We start from the raw sequence: 26,125 nt of genomic DNA on the forward strand, positions 1-26,125 counted from the left end.
AAGTCATGAAGAAAATGTTTCCAAGTGTGGAGATCCCTTGAGATTAGAAAGACAGAGACAGAGAGTAAATGAGAGAGAGAGAGAGAGAGAGAGAGAGAGAGAGAGAGATCTTGACTGATAAAAAAAAAACTTAGGAACCACAAAATCAACTGCAGTTTTGGAATTTTCTTATCTGACCCACATGGGCTGATAGTCTTGGTGATTTGACGGTCTATAGGTAGTTACAAATAGTCCTGTTGGTTATGTTGTGCTCCCAATGGATTTTTGTGAATTCAAACAAATGAGTTAGCAGGGTATCAGTGAATTGAGAAAGGAGTAGTTTGAACCATGACTGTCTGCCTTCAGAATATGCTACCAGATCTGAGGAGCTAAAAACACAGAAGGAAGTAGGCACTTCAGTAAGAAATCTGCTTTACAATAGCAATTACTTACTTATGGGCACTGGGTAAATGTGTGTGGCCCTTACTGCAGCCATGACCCTCAGAGCTTGCTCTTTTTCCATTTTGACTGCCTCTAGGGTGAGAGATACACTGGCTGTGTCAAATGTTCTGTCTTTTCCAGATGAATTTCTTCTGCTTTTCTTTTGTTCTGACCTACAATGGACAAGGATTCCTTTGCAGTGCCATCACTGAGTCCTATGCAAGGCTTTGAAGGAAAAATAGGCAAGAAGAGAAGGCCAGGAAGAATACGGCGGATGTTCTTCCTTCAAGATGCTGGAGATTTGGCTAGATGACATCTTTATTTTCAGGAATTTACCACTTTGACCTGTATTGATAATATACCTTTCTTAGAAATTACATTAGAAACAAGAATATTATCATTTTGGAAAAATTTCTCAAGCATACAGAAATCCCAAAGATTTTCTCTTGTGATTTTGGTAAAAAAAAAAAAAATGAGCTGGTGACACAGGAAAAAATTAGAAGTCTTTTCATGGACTATTTGCTCCCTTTTGTGGAAAAAAAATATATATTGTTACCATGTATATCATATATATATATATGACAGACGTTCTACATTATTATCACATATATACTACTTTCTATAGTATTTTAACTTTAGGACCTCTGGAAAATTCCAACAACGTCTGATCATCTAAATTTACTGGTGTGAACGTGTAAATCTTCGCCATAAAAAGACTCTGTGAAACTAGGCTCTGCTTTAATATCAAGAAGGAAGGGGCCTCCCTCTTCATCTAGCTACCGCCCAATTTGGCCAAACCCAACTATACCAGAACAATTCAGTCTTAGAAAAATTGTCTAGCTGTGAAAACACCATTTACTGACTTACCAAGAGTTGTACTTAGTATAAGCTGTTTAGACCACACGAAATCTGCACTGCACTGTTAGATCTTTACAAATTTCATGAAATCTTTTTCGGATATCCCAAAAATCCTGAACTGCTTGAATCTATTGTCTGCCAGCACTGGGGACTGACCCATAATCTCTTTCCCAGCCAGGATACCAAAGCTGTACCCAGCCTTGTCGCTGATTCCGGCAGCTGCTTACATTCACCCGAGGGGATGGCAGCAATCCTACTTCTAAAAGAACACCACAAGGGCTTATGTGGCCATGCCTTGAAGAGAGCCTGAAAGGAAGGTCAAAGGTGAAGAAAAGATAAAGTGCCAACAAGGAGATCAGTAACACAGGCCCTTCTTGATGAAATCCTAACGCCTGATTCTTCAGGAGGTGGGCTTCATGTAACTTCATTTCAGCAAAGCCTCATTGTGTGTGTGTGTGTGTGTGTGTGTGTGTGTGTGTGTGTGTGTGTGTGTGTTGTTTTTAGGTCGGATCACTGTGCATCTAAAAGCTGTATTCAGTTGTCCTTGTTCCAAGTACATTGTCTTACACAGGCCGCATTACTCTTGTAAACAGAGGCAGCATCAAAGTGGGAGCAGAGAGCATCTACCACCAATGGATTAAGGCCTTCTGCATGATAAAGTAGCTACCTAGGGGGGGATAAACTTAATATGTGAAAGAATGTTATTGAGAGGAATAAAGTACCAAAACTCTGTCATTCTCTTCGTAATGTCCTAATCTAAAGCCTGACACTGAGGCCTTAGGCCAGGGTTAGTGTTAATCAATGAAATGCCCATCTGTGTTCGCTGTCCTTATCGCTATTTAAAACTAGCCTAAACTCAATTATTGTCCCTTAGAAACCAAGATGGGATATTAAATTGATTGAAAGGAATCGTGTCCCACAAAGAAATCCCCGTTAAAATGCAGAGCCGTCAACATTGCTACCTAAATTTCAGCTAAACAGAGATTAAATGCTAACTCGCACAACAGATGACAGCAGGCTCAACATCTTTTGTGTTGTTGTTGTTGTTAGAAATTCTGTTTACCAGCTAAATTCTGGTAAACAGAAGAATTCAACTTTAGAGGGATTGTACAGAATAAAATAGATTGTTTATGTCTCCTGGCTCATTTATAACAATAAAAATACAAGGGTAATATTAAGTTCAAACAAGGCCTGTGATCTTAGTGAAATAAGAGATCAATGTTCTTGAGTTCACAGATGTTGTTAGACTCACAAGGATGATTGAGAAGATAAGCAATTTAGCCCTTGAAGAACCGAAAGTTATAATCCCAAATGGCCCTGCTCATCATTCAGTGAAAGGCTGTCTTTTGAAAGAAGCAAAGTAGAGAAGAGACAAGAAAGCAGACTAGTCATAGTGCTCAGGAATGTTCATAAGTGCTTTATTAGTACATGAGTATAAAATAAAAACCTTTCCTATTTTTATTCATCTCTACAGAGTTTCAGGCCTGCATTTAACAACAGATTGCTTTCAGAGCAGAGTAAATTCTCTGAGATTATGTTTCACAACTTAGTAACATAATGTGCCTCAAATACCCCTGAGTCATTTTGAAATAGATGAACGGAAAAGCAAGTCTCTGAATGTGGAAGAAATTTAATGTAAAACTGCATTGTTGATTAAGCTTGTATTATTTCTTAAGACTACATGCATAAAAGTAAGTGGATTTATATGATTCAATACCAGAAGTTATTAACAAAGTTATAATTAAGAAATGGATCTGCCAAGTACTATCCAAAACAAATTCTCATTTCTACCTGGAATACTAACTCTACTGAATACTACTTTAAAACCAATTACTAATACAATTTAAAATAGACAGAATCTTAGCCCAAGAATAGAATCACAGGACATTGGAACAGAATAGGTGGCCCAGATATCTATACTACGAATATGAAGGAGTCCTGGTGCAATAAATAGCACCATTAATAGAAAAAGAAGCTAAATAATCATTATCTTACCCCACAACATAAATTCCAGGTAAGAAGGTCCAGGTGTTTTCAAAAATTAATCTTTCATGAGTTGAAAAATTGTATAAAATACTAAAGTTTTATATATATATATATATATATGATAGTCTAAGCTTAAAATAGTGAAAAGAAAAAAATCACAAACTAAACAAAAACTGCCTGATTTCACAACACACAAATCATTTGAAAGAATTAGAACTGACAGGTAAAGCTAGGCACCAGTGGCGCACAGCTATCATCCTAGCTACTCAGGAGGCTGAGATCTGAGGATCACGGTTCACCGGCAGGAAAGTTTGTGAGACTCTTATCTACAATTAGCCACCAGAAAACCAGAAGTGGTGCTATGGCTCAAGTGGTAGAGTGCTGCCCTTGAGCTGAAGAGCTCAGGACAGTGCCCAGGCCCAGAGTTCCAGCCCAGGACCGACCATAACACACATACACACAACAACAACAACCACAACAACAACTTACAGGTAAACAGAGAACTAGGAAAAAGATTTTTTTTTTGAGGAAAAAGATTTATGGCAAGTGCTGTATTTTTAAATAGACTACCATTTTACTTGTCCATATGTAAAAATGATCACCTCCTCTAGAATGGAAGAGAGAGAGATAATCTTTTAGCTCTGTAATCATAAACCTAGTTTGGCAGACTCCAGATGTCTCTATGTTTACCAGGGCTAAATTATATATTCTTCCAAAATCAAAATGATTCTAGCAATCATTGTGAATTTTAAAATGTTGACTTCTTATTTGGCCCAAGATGTCTGAACTTAATATCATTCTTACATACTAAAAGTCTCAGCTACATCTAAGTGCATCTAAGCAAACATCCTGTGCATAGCTTGGAAAATTCATGGATTGTCACAATTTATCTCTACCCCAAACTCACCTACTGTATATAATAAGAGGCTAGAAAATGTAAATAACAATAATACATCTCTTGATATTGTTGTTGTGACATGCTCAGATTTGCAAATGTCTAGATATACTCAACATTGCATTAGATGGCAAAACAAAACAGATACATTACTTGCCCCTATAGCAAGCAGCCTGTAAGAAAATAAGTCCTCTGATACACATTGATTATTGATAGACACTTACAGTACATGATTATAAGAGACCATCCCACCAGAAAAATTTAGATCATGGTTTCTAAAATGTCAGTTGATAACATGTACTAAAGCCATAGTCATTGTATATAAAAATTGTTTAACCACTTTAGTCTTGATTTAGCATTTCCCGTTTATGGGACACGAGTCCCAGCTCACCACTAAAATAATAATACTTTATATTCACTACAATTTTTTCCCAAAACCTTTTCCCAAAATCTTTCTTCCCTATATTAATGAAAGTTAGAGTCATATTTATAAGACTCCTGAGTCTTTTATAGAGAGTTTGGCAATCTGAAAGGTGGAATTGAGAGCTATGAAACGAAATTGTTTGGGTTGATGCCATTTTCTAGTAAGTAAGTAATGCCAGGCCAAGATGAGAGGGGGTTCTTTGAGAAGCAAAATAACACAATGTAAAATCATAAGTGCTTCAAAATTGTTAGAGGCCACAGAAGATGACCCAGAAAATGACTATTCCTTGAAGTAGCTACACATCAAGGGCAAAGATAATTTTTTTACAAACTGTTCATCTCATTAACTATCTTATGCACCACTTACAGAGTTCTGGATACTGTTGAAAGCCTTTATATGCCATATCTCCTTCAAGCCACCAAAGGAAAGTGCTTATTTGTATTATACAGAAGAGAAAATTTAGAGAAATTATATAACTCAAGTCAAAGTGAGTAGCAAGCAGAGGATGGACATAAAGATGCTTTCATAGAGACTTGAGGAACTAAAACTTTCATCTAGTAAATGGATTCTTCCTGCATGTTTAGGCAGCCAAATATTTACAAGAAGAAGTATCTACTGTTTAATTCATGGAAATGGGCAGAAGTGATTTTGATCTTTAGCATTTGATAATTGACTTGTGTTTTACAATGTTACAAGTCAGTTTGAATTAAACAGAATCTCACTTCAACAGGGGAGGAACATAAATCACTCCTAAAATCAGAATTTTATACAGAAATCCTTGAAACTCCTCTGACTTTCTATAGTAAGTTATTGATTTGTCAGTGCAAGTTTGACTTCATATTCTCTTTGGGCAAAACCTAAACTCATCTAATCGAGTATCCACACATACAGGGTAGTTTTGAAAAGGCTTGACTTAGCATGATCCTATACACTGGCTCTCCCCAAACAGTGGCTATCCATGTTTAGATTAGACGCTAAACACTCTTTTCTCTTTTATTGTTTCGCTATTATTGCTTTGTTTTGAGACAGAGCCTTTCTCAGTAACACAGGCTAGATTTTGTTGTTGTTGTTGTTGTTGTTGTTGCTTGTGGAGTTTGAACTCTGGGCCTGAACTGTTCCTGAGCACTTCATCTCAAGACTAGTACTCTACTCTAAAAGTCTCATGGGGACTTTCCTTCCCAGGCTGGTTTTGAACCAGGATCCTCAGATCTCAGCCTCCTGAGTAGCTAAGATGACAAGCATGAGCCACCAGTACCTGGCTTCCAGGCTAGATTTTAACCCATGCCTTTCAAGTGCTAGGATTACAGGCAGGTGCCACCACTCACATCTTCTGTGTCTTGATTCCACTATTCAAAATCATTTATTTAATTTGCCCACTTATAACTCTGATTAATGCTAACTAGAATCTGACTCCTCACTAGCAATCAGTAGCTGGCCTGTAGCATAAGTCTTTGTACTTATTCAGAGATGGAAGAAGACAAAAAGAGAAAGAAAATGACACTTAGAAATTTTGCTGGAAGCTTGGCATGTAAAAGTTCAGGAACATCAGCCAAATCTCCTCACTCCCCTCCCCTGCAAAAAAAATTCTCATTCATATCCACGGACATGGCCAAGCACTCAGCCAAGAATAGTAGACAGGAAACACATTCCCATGTGCCGATATTAATACAAAATTATGTCAACCATCTCACCACAGTGTCAGAGAATAGCACAAAACAGTATGATTCTATTTCTCTAATAGGGAACTGGTCTTTAGGAAGCAGAGACATTCAGGCACAGCTGATACCCAGGGCAGAGTACTAAGTGTTAGTGCCAGACTGAAAAAGAAGGAGAAGGAAGAGGAGGAGGAGAAGGAAGAGGAGGAGGAAGAAGAGCAGGAGGAGGAAGAGGAGAAGGAGGAGGAGGAAGAGAAGAAGGAGGAAGACGAGGAGGAGGAGAAGAAGAAGGAGGAGGAGGGGGAAGAAGAGAAGAAAGAGGAGGAAGACAAGGAGGAGAAGGAAAAAAAGAACAGAAAAGATTGTTATCATTCAGAGACTGAAGTGGGAGCTGAAGTGCTTTCCCTCAATTAGGCAAAGTGTGCTGCAGCTGATTCACCTGAATGTTACCTTGGTAACCCAAGAATTACACTATAAATGAAATATGTTCAATGATCAGCACCTTTAATCAGACAAAAACCATATGAGCATTTTGAGCAAAAGGGGAGCTCTAACTCTTGGCTCTCTAGCACTTTAATCATTCATGAAATGACAGTCCTTTTTTGACAAGAGGCAAGTGTGGCCACTACTGATTAAATAAAGAGTAACAGACTTGTCTTTTAGGGTAACTGGAACACATCCATGGCTTCAACTCCAAGGCTGATCATTATACACAACTATCTAGTGAACAGAGGGACTAGCATGTTGACTTGACATATATAAAGCAAGCTAGATGACTAAAATGCCTGGTGATTTTTCTGTGGGGCCTGTTTTATGAAAGACTCTTTTGGTGTAATAATTTCTTAAAGTATTGTTTTCCCTCAAATTCCTTCATACAAAGAAAAAAATCAGTATTTGCTGCATTGAAGGGTGTTATGTTAACCATCCTTTAAAGAGCTTCCACTGAACAGATCAAATGTAAATCTACAGTGTGTATTGTGATTCTCCCCTATAACAAAACCAGTATCTTCTGGTGGGGGGATGTCATGGTAATTAAATTCTAGGACCCCTTTCTTTCCTGTGCTTCTCAATTCTGAAGGCCTGGCTTGGCCTTCCAGGGCTCTGGGAGTGCGGGGAAACATCTGACATGGAAATTAAGCTTTTCAAGTGCTCAGAACTGCCTCTAGGACATGCTTGTGACTGTCCTCTTGAACTTGAGTCTAAAGCATTAAGTCCTAGGGCCATATTTACAGCTTTAAAGGCACATTTTAACATTGATGGTGGGCCTTTTAAGACCTGTGATCAGGTGTGAGGCAGAGGTCAGCCTTGCCTTCCTCTGCATGACTGGGCCTTTGCTAGGGTCAACCCTTCCAAAGACCTTATTGCCTTTAGCTGCAACAGAGAAAGCAATGACAGACCAACAGATGTATACATCAGTTCCCTTCTCTCTCTCTCTTTTTAAAATGTATTGTAAAGGTGATGAACAGGGAGGGTTACAGTTATATAAGTAAGGTATTGGGTACTTTTCTTTTTAAACACTGTTACCCCCTCCCTTATTTTTTCCCACTGACCATACCCCACTCCTTTCCCCCAAGTAATAAAGTTCATTTCCAGCATAGTGTCTACTCAGTATCATTGTTGCATTAGTTCATCCTTTGTTCTGCTGTTTCTGTGATTCCCTTTCCCTTCCATGGATCAGATAAGCTTTGTAGGTTCCTCAAAAGACTAAACATAGAACTCCCCTATGATCTAGCAATCCCACTCTTGGGCATTTACCCAAATAGCCACAAACAAGGCCATATTAAAGCTACTAGCACAACCATGTTCATTTGCAGCATTATTTACAATAGCTAAGATATGGAATCAACCCAGATGCTCCTCAGTTGATGAATGGATCAAGAAGATGTGTTATATACACAATGGAGTTCTATGCTTCCATCAGAAAGAATTGACATGGCCCCATTTGTAAGGAAGTGGAAAGACCTGGAAAAAAAAACATATTAAGCAAAGCAAGCCAGGCCCAAAGAAATATGGGTTTCATGGTTTCCTCATTTGTAATAGCTTGAATATATCTATGATATTCTTAGCATGAGATCACAATAGCCTAATCACTAAGTGCATAGGACCATATATAATGAAGCATATCAAAATGAACTCCAAAAATTGGAAACAAGAGGTTCTTATAATGCTCTGTATGCAGTTATTTCTATTTTTTCTTTCTGTTTTAGTTTCTTGTATCCCTTACCTCTTTAGCACTTTTATTCTTTTAACCCTTAATCATATAGTACTCAAGCCAGTGTTCCTTCAGATATTGTAGAGAATGCTCCATGAGACATGAATAGTATATTTTCATTGAAAAAGTTCAGAGCCAAATGAAAGACTTAACTGGGTTAAACTAACACATATTCCTTTGAGTTGTGCATCTTTCTGTCAATACTCACTTGTCTTCTGCCAAACACAAGATAGATATAGGATAGGAGTATGATGGGGAATAAGAAACCAAGGTCCCCTCACAAGGATGAACATTGCAAGTTAAAATGATAATTCTTTTTTTCTAGGATAATCTCCATATTGTGCTTTTGTAAAAGTTATTTCTAAGTAAATACATAAGAGTTTCCATTCAATATGTCATTTTTTAAGTACAATGCATCTTGACCAATGTCAACTTTTCATCATTCTTCCCATTGCCTAACCCCACCCATTCCCTCAATGTCCTTAGATCTAACAAATGTTATCCTGCTTTTATTTGGAACTTTGTTTTCCAAGGCCATTTGAAAGCCTTTGCACAAGGATTACTGTTTTTATCATGGAATCCTGTTGTTGAATCCTTGAAATCTGGTTTCCTCCTTTCCGACTTGGGCCCAAGTACTACTTTACACTCATAAATCCAAACTGGATCAATCTCAATCATCTCTCAATTAATCCCTTTGATCTTCCTCACCCCTTCTCTCTCTTTCTCTCTCTCTCTCTCTCTCTCTTTCTCTCTCACACACACACACACACACACTAACACACACACACACACACACACATTATTCACACTTCTTATGTACAAGTCAAAATATCTTGCATACATCTCCCAGACTATTCTTAGTTCTTATTCGAAGAGGATCTATTCCCAAACTATTTTTGTTCTCTTTTTTATGTTTTAGTGTATATTAATTGTGATGTTTCTGTAAATGTATATAATGTTCTTTGTCAAATCCACTGTTACTCTTGCATCTCCCTTCTTCCTCTTTTCCATGCGCTGAGTGAGTTTCATTGTTCTATTTTCATATGGAGAGCTTGACTGATAGTCTCTCTCCCAAGGCATAGCCACCACAACCCTTTAGCCCTTTCTCCCAGCTTTTGCCCACCAAGTTCTAAAAACCTGGGTCCTTTAATAACTACAGATCTGCAGTCTACAAATTAGGAGATTTGCCCCTTACATGCAAATGAAATGTAATCTGTTTTCCTGAGCTAAAATCCCACAAGTCTCTTTTTCAAAGTTGTCTTCTGTCCCTGTGCTTCTACAGCACTTTATTTGTATTTCCAGCTCAGCCCTTATCACAGCCCATCCTGGATTCAAAGCTTTTTATGTTCTGCAGTCTCACCTCCTACCTTGTGAGACACTGAAAAACACAGAGACTATCTTTTTTTTATCACCAAAGTATCTTCTACCAGTGCATAGTAGGCATTCATTACACATTTGTTGAGTAAGTGTTGGATATCAAATTAAAATAGGAAGACACCCATTCAAAAGAAGATCCACAATAGGGTTGTAAGCAGTGATCATTAGCAGGAAAATGGCTTCTAGCTGCCTGACCAGAGATGCCCATCCGGACACTACACATAAATTCAACTGCTGTGGAGGGAGCAGGATGAAATTTAGGAATACTTTGGAAAAATAACACCCAATTCCTTAAAGAGTTAATGTGCCCATTCAGCTGGAATAGATATCTTTAAAGTACATGTATGCCTCAGCAAACATTGGGGAAAGGAACAGGAGTAATGAATCAACATCCCATCAAAACACAATTGGTTTCAAACATTTACACTTGCAGTGATGTATTGCATATAGGGTCATTGTATCTATTTCTGTCACCTATGAGCTTAGAGATTACATGTGCTCCTTCCTTATGAAAGATTCAACGTGTACACACACACACACAGATGCAGAAACAGCAGAAATCCCTTCCATATTCCTTCTTCTTTTCTTTCTATTCAGATCGATTTCCTCTGGAGTAGAAGCTAGGCATCTGATGGCTCAGTGAGGGAGTCTGTTTTCTAGAATCCCAAGTATGGTAGGTGTGAACTTGAAGGTGATTCTGGCCAATAGCATTTCGGTAAAAGTGACTTGTGCAGTTTCCAAATAATGTTCTTAAAGCATTCTGCTAGTGATGACATTGATCAGGACACATTGTACTAATGCTGAGTTGAAACCCTTTGAACAACTATTTAAAGTTGATTGGTGGTGATGATGATGATGGCATATGACACCTACGGTGGTAGCATGACAAGGGGAGGAGGTCAGCATCCACAGAATAGCAGCACAGCATGACAGAAAGAATCCAGATGGATTCTTGATCTGACTCCTTAAATAAGGTTTTACTACATTCCTGGAGCAGCTGTCAGCTCAAACTTCCAGAAAGAGAGGAGTGACATCACTGTTGTGTATACACATTCCATATTTCAGCCATTATGTAACCTAATAAATACTCCTAAATATGTTTCCTCATCCATTAGAAAGAATGATATGGTACCATTTGTAAAGAAATGGAAAGACCTGGGGAAAAAAATTATGTTTGGTGAAGTGAGTCCAGCCCAGAGAAGCAAAGGATGAATGGTAGATTCAAGGAGGATCTCAAATAGTGGAATTCCTTAGAAAAGCAAAATCCAAGTTCAACCAAAAACACCAGGAAGCAGTTACATGAAAGGGGTGGGGTAGGGTGAAAGGGGAAAGAACAGGAGGGGGACGATGTAGTGGAGAATTCAAGTATATATCCTACAACGTTAAGAAGAGCAAGGGAAGGGGGAGAAGGGGAGAGATGGGTAAGAATGTTGAAAGAGGTGGCGTTGATCAAGCCATTCATCAATTGCCTGGTTAAATGGTGACTCCTTTGTACAACTACTTAACGATAATTTTTTAAAAAGTAAAAGTAAATTAAAAACTCTACTCTCACCTGCAGCGAGTAACATCTGTCATGTAGAAGGGCACAGCACGAACACATCCATATATGTCTATTTAGCAGTTAGTCTGTTAGCCCCAAAGGAGAAGAGAGAGCCCAAGAGAAAGAATAGATCTATTTGGGGGAAGGAAACAGAAAAGCCAGAAGGTGAGGACCGGATGTTAGGCATTCGGTGTGGTACTATTCTCTCAAAAATAGACCTGAAGAAAAGGAACAAGCAACAAGGATGGGAAAGTTAGAGGCGAAAAAAGAGACTTATTCCAAATTTTTTTCCAACAGACAAGTTTGTGATTATTCCCTGAACTGAGAACCCCTTGAGAGAAGACATATTTTATCCACCCGCCCCCACTCAAATTTCTGGTACATTATAATCAAACCAAATCAAACATTGCAGGTTTATCCCAACAGTATAAATAAGTGAACAACCCTTCACAGACAGTGGCTTCCATTTTAATGCATAAGTTCCTGTGACTCATTCCTGCATGCTAATTATCTACCAGGAGCTTAAAAAAAACACTATTAAATCATTTTGAATTTGCTACTTTCCTTGGTGGCAATGAAATCCTCAAGTGTCTACCTGACAGAGCGATCTCAGGAAGCAACAGGGAGCAGCCAGACAGGTAGGTAACAGATGCCAAAATGAGGAGGCAGTTTGCACTCTTCCGAATGAAGAATTGTAAAAGGGGTGATGGATCGTGGCACAAAGAGAAATCTTTAACTAGGTTTTGCTCTGCATGGAGTCGAGGAAGTAGCGTCGGCTGCATTCTGCAAAGTAAAAAAGAGGCAAAAAAAAAAGTGTCTGGATGCTGAGATGTCAGCTTGTAAAAGTGTCAGTCTCTAAAATAAATCAAGCAGCAAATGGAAAACATATAAATAACCATCCTTGATGCCAGCAATTCGAAGAAGAAGAAAAATAAAAAGACATTTTAGAGGAATTTTCCTTGTTAACCACACACTGAGTTGGGCGGAACTGGAGGGCTTTCTAGATTTGTAGATGAAGTTGTCTGGCTTCTGCTTTTATAGAGTAGATGGTGGTGCCAGGGTCTGGTGGAAAGGGCACAGGGAACAGATGGTGAAAGGTCAAGCCCTGGGCTCATGCCTTTACTTGGTAACAAACCTGGGTCTCTCAAGCACCTTTACCTACCTTCCACCTTTTGCCTCAGAAAATGGCAATCCAGAACTTAGAGCTCATCCCTTGCTCTACTGCACCTCACCTGCTGGCCTAGTTTCACACACACACACACACACACACACACACCTTGATAATGACTCCAGAAATGTAATCTCGATGTGAGTTTAGGGACAAACTCTGTGTTACCCAGGGAATAAAATATATGATTTCAGGAATGCTAGATGGAGTTTGTCACTCCAAGATAAATCAGCTCAATGTATTCAAAACCTTACATTCTATAATGTAAAATAAAAATATCCCTAAGAGGGACATTGCACTGATTCTAGGCAGCAGTGAGATACAGCTAGTAAAACCATGGGCTCTAGTCAAGAGACCCGGGTTCAAACCCATGGTTTTACTAGCTGTATCTCACTGCTGCCTAGAATCAGTGCAATGTCCTTACCTAAGTGTGTGAACGCAGCAAGTCACGGGTTCTCCCTCTGTGCAGTGGGTCAGGAATGGGGATGAGTTTGTCTTTAAGCTCAGAGATGGGACATCTGTAGCTCTAATAAGCATGAGCAGGGACAGAGCCCTGACAATTAAAATGGAAATCGGAATTGTGTTTAGGTAGCTCATAGGAAAGGAAATCTTACATTGCTGTAAAAAAAAAACAAAAAAAAAACCTACTACTGTTACATGGAGAGAAAGCAGAGAAGCCACATTTCAAAAGGTCAAATCTTGGAGTCTTTATTAAAAGGCAGGCAACTGCATGGCGGACTCCTGTCTCAAAGATCAGCAGCCAGCAAATACACTTAACATGGTTAGGAAACTGAGCCATGAAGGCCAGAGAGGAAAGAAAGAACAAAAACAATACCAACCAACCAATTCCGCTCCAATGCAGAGCTGAAGTGGGACACCATGGTGACTGGAGAAGAGCTGGGAGCCGGGAGACAGGAGACAGGACAGGAACACAGAGACCATGTGGCATGGTGTAACAGCACCTGAGCTGGTTTTGGCCTAAATAGGGTAAGGTCAGGGGGCAGAGTGACAGGAAACTCCAGTACCAGACACTGGACTGACAGGTTTAGTAACCTATTGCCCAAGTCCCACCCCTGCCTCCAGGAATCCAGGCCCGCCCATCATCTGGGAGGAGGGGGCTTCACTTTCCCCCAGCATGAAGACAAGATGGCAGACCCTACCATCCACCATGCAGCCAAGATGGCGCCCGCCAGACTGGATCTCCCCACTTCACTACTACTACTACTAATAATAATAATAATAATAAATCTTTGTTTGTATCCTTTGCTATGCTTCCCAGCATCTAGACTCTGATTCTCAGAGATTGGAGCTCTTCAGGGTCCTCCATGTCAATGGGAAGACTTAATTTGTCTTTATGTTTATGTGAGCTTCTTGATGGAGAGTCTCAACATTTCTCTCTCTCTCTCTACTTTCTTTTGGTGCTAGTACTGATGCTTGAACTCAGGGCCAAGGTGATCTCCCTTAGCTTTTTCCACTCCAGGTAGGCATTCTACCACTTGAGCCATGCCTCTGTTTCCAGCTTTTTGCTGGTTATTTGAAAATGAGTGTCTCTGATTTGTCTGCTAGAGCTGGCTTTAAACAGCAATCCTCAGATCTCAGCCTCCTGAGTATCTAGGATTATAGGCAGGAGCTATCTGAGATACTTTTAAAACCGTAGCTATCATGTTTAAAAGTGTGAGGCAAGGGGGCAGGGAACTGAATTGAACTTCCTGATTTCCCTTTTCCCCTCCTTCAGTCTCCTCGAGGATCTATCAACACCTGCTACAAAAATTCTCTTAGTGCCTATTTGACAGGAGTCTTGCCGAAACTGTCCACTTTAGAATACTAATTCAGGAGGATATTTTCCCCTGAGGTGATTTAAATCCTGAGTTCTCTTCTGCTCTTGAAAGAAGCATTTAGAATTAAATTAGTGATATAGCTATCTCTGAAAGAAATACTTCTATTTATGCCCTCTTCTTTATTTAAAAATCCAGATACTTCTACAAAATTATCACCTCCTGTGAACTGATCTAATTCTGTCAAATGGCTTCTCTTGTCGAGTCTTCTCTTCAGGATCTCTTAATTACAGCCTCATTCTCTTCTTTACGCCTTCTACTAAACTACAAATCCAAACCATTATAATTAGGAAGTTTTCTAGGTTGGAATCATTGAGTTGGTTATAAGGCCACCTGCTGCATATAGTAATTACTTCACAGTGAGTAATTCAGTGAGCTCAAGCCAACCGTTTCCTTGGCCACAATCCTAATTTTCTAATAGATGAATGTCTTCTCTCTTCCACGTATAGATTTTCTGTCATGGAAATGTTCTTCCACTAGTCCAGTCTCCATCTTGCTATCACTGAGCGTTTCTCCATACATAATGTGTCCAATGTATTATGCATGTTCTATTGCTCTAATAAATAAAAGGATTAGCTTGTTTACAGCTGCCAGTGTGGCATGTTAATTTGGCATTTCATCTGGCTATATCTGACTGTGGAGACTGAAATGGAGCTTGCCTTCATTTTTCTTGTCTCCAGCCACTTTGAATGAACAGCTAACTTCTCAACTGTCCAACTTAAGTACTTAAAGTGAAAAACATGATGTACGTGTTTCTCTTTCTCTTGCCAGCTCCTTTAAACATAACTGCCAGAGTTATTCTTGGCTGAACAATACTTAGTTAAATACTCATTTACCCTGGTGTTTCTCCTTGTCAATGGAAAGACTTACTTTGTATTCAGTTAGTTAATTAGTTAGTTGGTTGGTTGTGGGTTCTGTCCCTGAGCTCTTCACTCAAGGTTAGCACCCCATCACTTTGAACCACAGTGCTGATTCCCATTTTTGAGTGGCTAATTGGAGATAAGAGTCTCACAGGGATTTTTCACCTAGGCTGGCTTCAAACTATGGTCTTCAAATCTCAGTTTCCCGAGGAGCTAGGATTATAGGTGTGAGCCACTGGTGCCCAGCTGTATTTATGTTTATGATTTTCTTTACAACATTCCTCTGTACCTCTATTCAGTTTATTACTTTAGTTCTTTACCTAGAAAAAAAAAGAAGATGAAACATATAGTCCCTGAATAATAATTGGGGGAAAAAAAGCTTCATCAGAACCAGAGCATTCACAGTCTTAATAACTTTCTGGAAGAGAAGAGTTCCTTCTTCTGAGATTTCCAGCAAGCAGAGGCATCTTGAGCTGTCTTCAAAGTACGAAACTTGAAAATACCAGCCTGGAAAAAGAATTCCTCCAGATAGCTTCCTGTGGCAGTCTTATTCAAGCATAGACTCCGTTCCTACTTATTCTAATTTCTCAAACATGTTACTGGTCCTTTGCATTTTTCTCCCTTTCATCTATCTCTATGCCTCCAAAGGGTTTTCATAAACATCCTCACATCACTACATTTTCTTCTTCAATGCTTCCTTAACATTTATCCCATAAGATCTTTCTGGAAGTAGTAGAGCATATGCAAAACATAACAAAGGTACAAGTTGACACCAACAACAAAAATGAATGACTTATCAATCAAGCATCTACAAGTTCCTTTCGACCAAGGATCTATAATTCTTTTGATTTTCTTGAGTGCCTAGACCTTGAACCAGGACCATAGCCAGGAGGAACAAAAAGAAAGAGATGAAATAAATTTGTTAAAATTAAACTCCCCAATCGAATTCTAATGATAATCCCACATATGATGCAAAGAATTATTACCACCTTGCCTTCATGTCTCATGTTCTCATAGTATTTTCTGAAAGGCAGGGCCACCAACGAAGACTGGCATTTTTATTCCTTTGAACTGATTTGCATTTGACATAAATCTTGCAAAGCCCAGTTTCCTAAAATATTTAAAGGAAAAAGTAGAAAATAAATCTTACATCTTTCCTACAAGCTAGCACTTTGAACATTGCAAACCAGGTTAAAGGAAATACAAGAGAAAGGGATGAAGTAGCCAATTGCTCACATCCAACACAAAGGTCAAAGCCAGAATCCACTGACTGCTCCTTGATGGATAAATCCAGTACCACAGGTCCCAAAACAACCCTATGCCAGAGGATAGATACCATTTATTCTCACTTTACAAACAGAGAGACTGAGATTTAGACAAGCATTTGCTCCAGTCAATCTGTATTGAAGTAGAAGCTAGAATGTAAACCCAAGCTCTTTACCTACTCCTTAAAACTGAAAGATACTGGGATGAGCCACCAAAATCCTAGTTACTCCAGAGGCTGAGAATTGAGGGTCACAGTTCAAAGCCAGCCTGGGCTGGAAAGACTGTAAGACACTTATCTCCAACTAAGCACTTTAAGAAAGCCAGCAGTAGAGCTGTGACTCAAGTGGTAGAGCACTAGCCTTGAGCAAAAGAAATTCAGAGATAGCATCCAGGCTCTAAGTTTAAGCCCCAGTACTGGCACAAAACCAAAACCAAACAGAACTGCAAGATATTATCATTGAAGCTGCATCCAAAGTATTGATTATGACTCTGGTCATAATCGTGGTCCAATTACACTGACGGATGCCCCAAATGTTCAGCTTAGACTGAAGACCAGTAGATATTGCTACACTAGAGTGTCATGATGACAGCATGGTTAGCTCAATCCTAGCCAGCAAATAAACCCACCAAACAAGATCCTTGTGCTTTGCAAGCCAGGTGGCACCATACATATGGCAGCCCTGCTTCCTAGCAGGAGACACATAGGAGGAAACAACCTGGATGATGAAAAGCAGCAGGCATTTAAATACTTCCACTCAGACAGCAGGTAGCTTGTTACCTGAAATACCCAGGATCCATCATTTGGCAAGGAGAACACAAATATTAGACACTGATTTCAGGAACACAGCAGGAGAATACCACCACGTACAAATTCATGGTGGCAAGAGTTTACTTCTTCAGATCTCATAGACTAAAGCCCCTCATAACGAGGAACTAAGAACTTTTCTCAAGGAATTTGAACAAATTCACACACACACACACACACACACACACAACACACACACACACACACACACACACACACCCCACATCTCTCTTCTACTTTGGAAAGCTGAAACACAACAAAGCTGAAGGGAATCTAGCAAGCAACAGACACATGTTGATGGCTTAACATTATGCAAGAATATTAGAAAGCCCTACATCATCTTCCAAGAGACTGGGAGACAATCTACCAATTGACCATGAAATTTTGTTATCAAGAAACTTTATGCGGGGAGCTGGGAAGGTGGCTCAGTGGTAGAACGCTTGCCTTGCATGCATGAGGCCCTGGGTTTGATTCCTCAGCACCATATAAGCAGAAAAATCCAGAAGTGGAACTGTGGTTCAAGTGGTAGAGTGCTTGCTTGAGCTGAAGAGCTGAGGGATAGCGCCCAGGCCCAGAGTTCAAGCCCCACGACGACAAAAAAAATGAACAACTTTATGTGATTACTTAAAGTCAGGCTATAACTGTTACTCATTCTTTTTTTCTTTTCTTTTCTCTTCTTTTCTTTCTTTCTTCCTTTCTTCCCTTCTTTTTCTTTCTTTCTTTTTGTCAGTCATGGGACTTGAACTCTGGGCCTGGGCACTGTCCCTCAGCCAGGGGGGACTCTGGAGTCACTGAGCACAGGGCACATCATTTGGCTTCTTTATTACTTCATAGATGCATCTTGTCTTTCCCAACCTTGTTTAACCTCTACCTGGCCATTGTGGCTCTGGTGACCTGGCATTGGCAATATTCCAAGGAATGCTCTGAATCTTGACTGACTTTCCACCTTCTTCTATGCAACCAACATGTCCATAATCCAGAACAGCTCAAGGCTCACACTCTACCACTTGAGCCACATCCCCACTTCCAGTTTTCTGGTGGTTTATTGGAGACAAGAGTCTCCTGGACTTTCCTGCCCAGGCTGGCTTTGAACCACGATCCTCAGATCTCAGCCTCCTGGGTTGCTAGGATGCTAGGCTTGAGTCGGAAGTGTCCAGCTTACTCATTCTGTTGTTCCAAACTCTTGCCTTCCTGCTAGCCTGCCTGCAAGCAGCAGTTACCTCTCAAATAAAGTCCTGCTTCCGTATAAAAACCTGTCAGGATTATTAGAAACTGCCAAGATCCCAGATAATACTCAGTTCAGTCTTGACTTGAGGTTTTCAGACCAACCCCCTTTATTTGCCAATTACTTGCTTGAATTAAAAGCTCATTGAAAACTGTGAGTTGAAGTGAGCTGCGTAATCCCGTGATGACCAAAAATTACCAAAAGACACAGAAAGCAAAACAAACAAACAAACAAAACCGAAATATCATCAGAGGAAAAGGAAGTGCAGTCCTGGTCTGAAATGGGTGCTGAGGATTGTGGTTCACAGTGTAAAAGTGTTTGTGGCTGCTTGATCTGATCACAAGGAGTAGAACCTTACTGAGAACGACAGCTACGGTAAGACACTCCTGTATAAAGACAACAGTGGGGTAAGAACTAAGGTCGTGACCTGAAGGAAATCCAAGGAGCACAACAGGATCCTGGTTCATGGGCCCTGGAGAGCAGCTCATCTCCCTGTCATACTGGTGTGATTCTTCTGTCACAGCTTCCCCTGGCCAGGCCTGGCCATTGTGCCCTAGCCAGCTCCTGTCCTGTCCTACCTCCGTAATGGCCACTTGTCCAGTTTTCCAGAAGAATCTGATCCCTCCCTCATACCTGATGTCAGACCTGGTCTGTGATCTTCCACTCAACTAATCCATCTCCACTCCATAGAAAAAGACAAGAGGTAATGACGAAAGAATGCATTTCGTTGTCACTGTAAACAAACATTTTTTTAATTTATTTTAAATTTATTTGTGATCTTATGTATATGTGCATATGCTGGTACTGCAGCTTGAACTCAGGGCCTGGGCACTGTTCCTGAGCTTTTTCACTCAAGGCTGGTGCTCTATCACTTGAGCTCCACTTATGGTTTCTGATGGATAAATGGAAATAAGAGCCTCACAACTTTCCTGCACAGGCCGGCTTTGAATCACAATCCTGGGTTCTCAGCCTCCTGTGTAGCTAGGATTACAGGTATGAGCCATTGGCTCCCAGTTAGATCTTTTTCTTGAGTTGGTGAAATGGATTATACTTTTGTTGCCAGTCTACAACTCAAAACAAATTCCTTTAGCTGCCACTTTTACTTTGCCCTCGTTGACACTGTTTCTTTTCCTGAATAGGAACCAGGTCCTGCAAAGTCTTAGGAGAGAAACTCCTTGTGGGTAAGGAGGGATTCATTTCCATACGACGGGGGTGGGCATTTTCTGGGATCTCAGAGGCCGTTCACATTCTCTAACATCACTCACAAAGCACCGCATCTAGACATATGCATACTGAAATTCCACTTCCTCTCAGCTTTCTACAGTAAGCTCCCAAGATAAGTGATTAGCAGGGAAAATTCTATTAGCCCTGAATGTAACTTCTCATTTTGCTAATTAATCCTACTTTTTTGTCTGTGTAATTTTGATGTGGGCAATCATTTGGAAAAACTATGCACAAGGGATTTTGAAATTTCTGAGTTTAAATGAATTAGACATACATAATTAGAACATTAGGTAGTATTTTTAGGTGTATAAACTCCACTTGAGTCTCTGTGACAAGCTCATGAAGATAAAGCTTAAATCTACCTAGTGATTTAAATACTGGCGTTTTGGGCTAAGGAAAGCGCATGCTAATGAATTGTAAATGCTAAATAGTAATAATGTAGCCATGGTGATGGTAGAATAGTGTAGTAGTGATAATCGCAGTAATAATAATCTAAATACGACTAATAATAGTATCAGTGGCGATAATATAGTTGTGTACTATGTCCTAAGTTCTTTCAAGGCCATTATCACATAGATTCTGAGAAGAAGAGAGACATAAATGGTTGGTTCTATAAAATGAGTTTGCATTTTCTTATCAACTCCTCCATAATCTGAATATTGTAGATATCTATACAATTTTCGACATTCTTTAAAGGAAATGTTTACTAATGAAGAATATTAACTAAAGAAATCTATGTTGCTATTGATGTTAAATGTTGTACAGATGACTATGCTGTCTCCATTTTTCAATGAGTAAACATGTTTTCTTCCCCCATAAAGGCTTTAATCTTCTATAAACTAAACAAGTCCATCCCTACACTACCCCATACCGCCTCAACTGCCTAACCAACAAGGTGAAGACTGATATATGAAATCATACAGAAAGATACCTCAAGCATTTACTGAAATATAAACCATTATCATCAGGAAAGAGCATTTTTGGAAAGAGCGCATTAAGTAAGACAAAAAGATACCATGTGATTATCAATCACTCACTGTATTTAAATAAATTAGGTAATCTAAAAGAAAGTTACAAAATAAATGAGAACATAAGTTTATGACTTTGAAAAACAGTTATCCCTGGTTATAATCAGGCAGCCTACTCTGTATGATAGTCATGGACACACAATATGCTTTTTTATTCACCTTCAATACATGAATTTTCCTACTCAACATGAAAAGTTAAAGATTTTAGGTAACAGCTAGGAGCCAGTGGCTCATGCCTATCATCCTAGCTATTCAGGTGGCTGAGATCTAAGGATTGCAGTTCAAAGCCAGACAGAAAATAAAGTCTGTGAGACTCTTATCTCTAATCAACCAGAAAAAAGCCAGAAATAGGCACTGGTTCAAGCAGTAGAGAGCTAAACTTGAGCACAAAACAGTCAGGGATAATGCCCAGACCCTGAGTTCAAGCCCCGAGATGGGAAAAAAAGATAAGAACAAATCTAAGATAGTTACATATTTGTGCAAAATAGCTGTATTATAAAGACACAAAATGAAGGAAGACAGAATGGGAGGGAGAAGATGGACAGAGGGAGAGGAGGAGGAGGAAGGGCAAAAATAATGGCCCTGGGAATTCCTCCTGGAGCTCACAAGATTTCTGTGTCTTATCCACAGTATGCATTTGAATGTTTCAGCATGTTATTTTCTGTATCCCCTGGGTATTTTCACTTGGAAGCATTAAACTTCATTCTTCCCAACTTCACACTTTCACAGGGCAGCTGTTCCCTCCAACCCAAGGTCAAGGCTACTAGGATTCTCCATGAGCCACCTGCAGCTGTTTGGGGTTTCTTGTTTGCTTTTTCAGCGATTCAGAGCCCTGAGCTCTCCCAATACCCTATCTTCAGTCTAAAGCCTTGAATCCTGGGGTAGGCTTAGGTCTGTCCCACCTGCCTCCTTCCTGCATCAGCCCCTTCCCATGCCTCCCTCCAAATGGCACCTGAATGAGATTTCCCCCCACACACACACATACTCTGGGATGGTCATTGGGTTTCCATCCTATGTCCACTCTCCCTGAACTCCATATTGTGGATACCCTTGATCATGGCACTCCAGTCTTTGGATACCACCAGCTTTCTAGTGCCCAAGCTCTTTATTTTTCTGAGAGGAGAGTTCACATCCCAATTTCTTTCTGCACGCCACCCCCCTCCCATGAAAAAGAACTACCACAGATGAGACTGGACCCATGACACAATCGCTTATGAGACCTCCTGGTTTCAGTTTCCTCATCAGAAATAAATAATAAACATAGTATCCAATGTGAAAGTACTGCTCTACACAATATGGAAATTCTGTAAGAAACTCTTTGTCAATTGTAAAGAACTACAGGAGGAGTAGTCAGTGAAATGTTTGTCCCCATAGAACTATCTGACAGAAGGGAAATAAATAAACAAACAAACAACAATAAAAGCAACTTACCTGAAACATAGCTACAATCCATTCCCCAAACTAGAGCCCCCCTGTCTTTTTGCCATTGTGGTGACACAACGTAATATCACCGCTGTGGTGTTGGCTGTAAGATTGACTGCTTCTTGTTTAGTTATTTATCTCCTTCCCAACAGGAAAAAAAAATTTTTTTTGAGTGTGCTCTGCCTGTTTTATGCTCACCACTGTAGTTTGACAAGAGGCCAGATTCAGAAGAAAAGGACAAATGTCACAAAGCAGCAGAGAATGCGGTAAATAACATGGAAATGATTCCTGGATGGAACTCAGGCCCTAATTCAATGGCTGTGGCACAGAGCGAGGTCCTGGCTCACCGGAGACCCACATGGCCTTGGGGTATGAGTTAGCACAGACACCTGCTGTCCGTATATATCACATCTGTCAATGAGATTTTTCCAGATTCTTCCATGGTCTTAGAAAATACTCCACTAAATGGGTAGGGGATTTTTTTTAATGTTTTTAATGTCCCATGGTAGTTCAAGCCTCTCTTCAGAAAGCCTCTACAGCATCCCACCCCTAATTTTAAGAAGAGAAGACACTTGAGTCCATTCTTTCAGAGAGAAAAACCCGCATTTGAGAGCAGTCTTCTCCCTCGCTGCAGTTATTTCTGAGGTTAAACCAAATAAAACCTTCAAACGTGTGAGTAACTGCCCTGAAATTTCTTTCCCTGTCAGGAGCACTAATACTAAATTAGATTTAGGATTGCAGATGTAAGAAATCACTGTTGGAACTTCTCCCTCCTTTTTTGTCTTGTCCCCTCACCCTCCAAAAAACATTCCTCACTGGAGACCCTTGGATTAGTAGCATTGTGCCATTTCTATTCCTGGGTCCTCAAATTAGTGAAATTGTCAAAATGTATAGTCTTTAAAGGCATTGCGCACAGCTAGTTGTCACAGAGGCGTGTGATATCCTTAGCATACAATCCTGACTCGACTCAGTATCTTTCAAGTGAAATCCTACTAGATCCGTGGTGTATAGGATGTCAGCTCATGCCACAATTTCCACATGAAAAGATTGTTCTCTATCTGTGAGTTTGTTTGTTTTGTTTTTAGCATTTCCAGGGACTAAAGAATTCACACACCAACAACCACCACAAACATCTACAATGAAAGTTCACACATTCAACAAGCCCTGGTAGACGTGAAGCACAGACAAGTGAAGGCCTTAAATGGCCGAGCCCAGACTACAGCTTGGACTCTGATCCCAAAGCCCTGCCTCTGCTCCCTCATACTCGGACTTCCTCGGGGATCACCAGGCTCCAAAGGAGGACCAGACCAAGATGTGCATTCACTCAACAGTCTTCCACTTGCTCAGCAAATGAAAACATTCTGCTGCACCTTTCCAAGTCACAGAGATTTTTCTGGGATGCAAGGGAAAGTAAGCTGTTAGCCAAAAAGAAGGCCAACAAGCTGGGTAAGAGCTCTTCAACCCATATAGAGAAAGGAAAACAAAACAAAACAGGCCAAGCATGAAGACTCCTGCCTATAATCCCAGCTTACCTGGGAGACGGAGATTGGCAGAGTCAGTGTTCAAGGTCAGTTTGAGCAAAAATTAGCTAGACTTTCATGTTACCAAACACGTAGAACGATCCACAAAGGGACCAATGAGGTGCACTTGAGCAGGCTTCCAAAAGGAGGTGACAGTAAGGTCCTCCCCAAAGGAGGGGAAGAGCTTTGTGTTAACCAAAGCCCATGGTGTTTGAAGAGTGTGGAGACAGAGGGCACTGTAGATCTTAGGGTGTAAACTAAAATGTAGGCAACTTAAAAGGTTGAAAATACAAATCGGGCCAAAGGTCCTACACATCTTTAAATGCCTGAATAAGGTATTCTCCTTTGGTCTTGCATGGTAGTACACGCATGTAATCCCAGCTACTCAAGAAGTTGAGGCAGGGGAATCACAATTTGGAGCTCAGCCTGGGAAACTCAGCAAGGGACTGAGGTAAGTATGTAGCTCAGTGGTAGACTAGTGCCTAACATGCTGTAGGTCACGGGCCGATTCCAAAACAGAGGAGGAGGAGCCGGAGAAGGAAGGGGAGGAGGAAGAGGAGAAGGAGGAAAATCATTGCAAGTTTAGCTGAGGATCATGTGTGTGTAAAACTGATTGTGATAAAAGACCAAGAGGCTCTCCATGGATGGCCATAGCCCAAGTGAGAGACAAGGAAAGGTGCAGGGCCACTAAACCTGGGGAGAAAGGAGGCAACACAGAATGCTTTAGTTGATAATCTACTGCAAGCTCTGAATAGATAGAAAAGACCAAAAAGCTGGCTACCATAGCCAATCACCTCACAATTGATCCCTAGACAGGACTTGTCTGCCTGGCTCTCTCATCTTTTTCCTCGGGACCTCTTATAGGACCTCACCCTGGTCATTGGAATAAATTATTCTTTTCGAGAGCCTTCTTGGCAGTCAGAGAGAAGGTTGGGTTCTGGGAAAGCAAACAGGAAGAGAAAGAAAAGTTTGAGATTACATGTGAGGCCTGAGGAACAACAGATTTTCCTTTCCTCCTACTTGCACCTCACCTTCCCAAAACATACCTGGAACATCCCTGTGGCAAGAAGCTACGATGTGATCATTGTCCTAAAACGTCATAGAAGGATGCCTGCCAGCATACAGAACTCTGCACCCACAGAAACTGAGACTGAGGTGGAAAAGAAGCCTAGGATTTGCCCTGTAGGCCCGAACTCAAGCCCCATGGAGGCAAGAAGGCTAGCCATCGCATTTCTACCCCCAGGAAGAAGAAAAGAGCAGAAGAGGGAGGGAAAAAAACACTAAAAGCCTACTCCTTGTTTGAGAGTCCATTTCTAGAGTGCTCTCAACAACAGGGCACACTGGCTCTTGAATAAGAAAGCCGCCCATTGGGACTCTAACTATCTCAAGAGCCATTTTCTCCCCAATGAAAAACATTTGTTCCTATAATAAACTAGGGGTGGGGGGGGCTGCAGAATTGTTCAGAGTGGTGTGAGTAGAAATGTTTTGCTGACTGCTGTTGAAATGGGTAACAGACTTTGCATATTATATCACCATTTTTTGGTTGTATTTCGCATGCAGTGTTTCTCTGCTCTTGACTTTGAGGTGTGAGGGGGAAGGCTCTAATCATATGGCCTTGTGCAGATGCTTCATTTGCATTTCTATTAATCCGGGCCCTCCTGGAGATGCTGGAGCAGAGACACAGCATGCTTTGTGTTTGAACTTGTGAGAACCCATAGCACCGCTTAATAACTTAATGCATATGTATAACCTCCTCAGACAGCCCACTAGGAGGCAGAAGCAGGAGTTCCACCAGCTTGCAAACTGTGGGGCTCTATGGAAATGTGTTCTGACAGGAAGGAGCACCTTGCTCAGAAAAGAGTCCCTGGGCCTTAATCCTATCTAGCCATCCCACCTGCCAGGCTGGGACATGTGTTTTGGAAGCTCGGATCCAAAGCATCAGTGATGGATGAGATAAGTAGCTGGGTTGAAGAAGATGAGGTTCTTGCAGTGTTTCATTTTCTAATAGGGCATTAGCCATCTTTCAGTTTCAGGCACGAATTAGGTGCTATGAGACTTTTTAATACAGGTAGGATAGGGACGCGAGATGGAACAGTGTCCAAGCATTGGTTTTATAGGATCTGGAGCCCCAATTCTACCCCACTAGTTAGGGAACCTGAACAAGCAACTTGTGAGTCTTGGCTCACTCATCCAGTTCATAGGGATACTGCCTGCCTGGCAACACTGCCAGAGAATGAAAAAGTAAACAAAGCCCTTCCAAAGACTCATCTGTAATCATCATCCCTGTGGTTATTATGACATCATCATGTTGCTTTGCATAGCTTCTGGGCTCTGTCTGCTGATTGGCCCGTGAGCTGTTGTGCAGGGATGAATGAAAGAGGAGAGGGAGGAGGGAAGATAAATGA

The sequence above is a fragment of the Dipodomys ordii genome, unplaced genomic scaffold (assembly GCF_000151885.1).
Source record: "Dipodomys ordii isolate 6190 unplaced genomic scaffold, Dord_2.0 Scaffold39, whole genome shotgun sequence".
Taxonomy (NCBI): domain Eukaryota; kingdom Metazoa; phylum Chordata; class Mammalia; order Rodentia; family Heteromyidae; genus Dipodomys; species Dipodomys ordii.